This window comes from Olea europaea, unplaced genomic scaffold (genome assembly GCF_002742605.1).
Source record: "Olea europaea var. sylvestris unplaced genomic scaffold, O_europaea_v1 scaffold20223, whole genome shotgun sequence".
Taxonomy (NCBI): domain Eukaryota; kingdom Viridiplantae; phylum Streptophyta; class Magnoliopsida; order Lamiales; family Oleaceae; genus Olea; species Olea europaea.
This window is the reverse complement of record NW_019238117.1, coordinates 1-1948: the sequence shown is the minus strand read 5'-3', so window position 1 is coordinate 1948 and position 1948 is coordinate 1. Positions and strand designations below refer to the sequence as shown.

The window sequence follows — 1948 nt, the reverse complement described above, 5'->3', positions numbered from 1 at the left end:
GCAGATTTGCATCAATCCACGTCAAACCTAGAACTCATGACATGCATCTGAATGTTAGCTGCATTCCGTGTGTATTCATGTCTACCCCTTCCCTAAAATGAAACAATTATAGTGTGTTTTGATTGTCATTTGGACAAATCACTAAATCGAGTTTACATCTATTTTCATGTTATAATACATAACAAATTACAAATTATAATACCAAAATTCAACATATAGAACTGAATTGAGAATATGCATCTTAAAATGTAAAATAACAAGCCATTGTGAAAAGCCATATTTATATCTTATTATAATATTTTTTATTCTCATTATCACAAACATAATGTCATAGTGACTGAAATATGTCGCAATCACTAGAAAAATTAAGTTCGTCTCCTAACTGCACAGTTATTATCGGAAAATATTCCAAATTTGGATTATAAACCAGGGAAAACTTAACATGTAAGTTCAGAATCCAAGTCAAAAAATGAAGGGGGGGGTAAAAAGTGGAAAACAGGCGGGGATTGAACCCGACGTGAATCGAACACGCAACCTTCTGATCTGGAGTCAGACGCGCTACCATTGCGCCACGGATCCACCTATGCCTAAGCTGTGCTGTAGATATATTTATATCATATTTCAAATCACACAGGAACAGAATATAATTGGTCATCTTAGATATGCCCGACAACTTGTCAAGAGTATAATTTCTTGCGTTTTTTATATGTCACTTTTTCAATTTACATTTGGGAAAGATTCTATTTGAAGAGCAACTATGAAGCTAGCTTTTCGAACCTTCACATGCATTAGAATGTTTTCAAAATTGACGTTGGTCAATTTGATTCCTAGTTTTTAAAGGACAAGTTTTCTCATATTCTCATCTTTTGTCCGTAGACGAACAAGCGTCAGTGGATAAAACAAATATATGTTAAGGAATAAATTGGCAGAAGATGTAAGAATAATGCTGTTTGCACAAGGTCAATGGTAGGGATTGTGTTAATAGCACCTGTATGATTTTTTTCCCTCTAACTGTCCAAAGAAATGCTAGTTTGTATGGACCCTTTTTCCTTAACTGTCTAATGAAATGCTACCAAGTATTCCCTTGTTTTTAAACCATGTCGTTGACCCTATCTATGTAACACGATTGAAGATGTAAATTGGTGTTTGAGAGTATTTCCAAGTGTTTTCAAGATGTATACTTTCCAAAGAAATATTGCCTACTTTTATAGTGTAAAATTCAACCCCACATAATCCTTTCTAAATAAGTTACACCATACAATTAAATATTTTAATTTTGTAGTCACTCTAATATTAAAACCAAAATAAAACTGAAAATTTAAATAAAAGAAGAAACTAAAAATTAAATCAATTTTTACTTCGAAAGTTTAAAGATATTAAAAAACTGTTGCAACAGATTACACGAATATTTGACTGATTTCCAACCCTGTGAACCCAAAAGATTCGGATAATGTAACTACACTGTACAGAATTTCCTCGATCAAACTCATATTCTATTTCTACACCTCATATCCTTGGGCATTAATTCCCCCAAAAACTTAAGAGAAAAAGGAGATTATGAATGATAACAGTCATTTCTCTGGAACAGTCGAACTTTTGATGTGAAAAGTATTGCAAGTCATTGAAATTGCACTGCAAAGAAACAATTTCCTGCACATAATCTTCCATGCTAGAATAAGCCCACATAGTACCTAATGGTGGCGTCACTTCTCCACGAATTCAGGCAAAATATCGCCAATGGATACTATCTCCAGCTAAGACAATCTTTTTGAGAGGTCAACTGACCCCTGTGATTCTGGAATCCTCATTCTGATTGAACAGTGAAGACAGAAAAAGAGAGCAGGACATTAGGGGCCAACAAGTCCTGCAAATGTAACAAAGGTTCAAAAATATGTTGCATCAACCATATATGGCTAATCATATCAATAATCCCTTAAAGAATATGTTA

General features: G+C 33.7%; 1 non-coding gene across 1 annotated transcript; it reads right to left on the bottom strand.

Moving 5' to 3' along the window:
- Positions 1-507: 507 nt before the first annotated feature.
- TRNAW-CCA lies at positions 508-579 on the bottom strand. Its single transcript has one exon. It is a non-coding gene; the product is annotated as a tRNA-Trp (tRNA).
- Between the last annotated feature and the right edge of the window lie 1369 nt (positions 580-1948).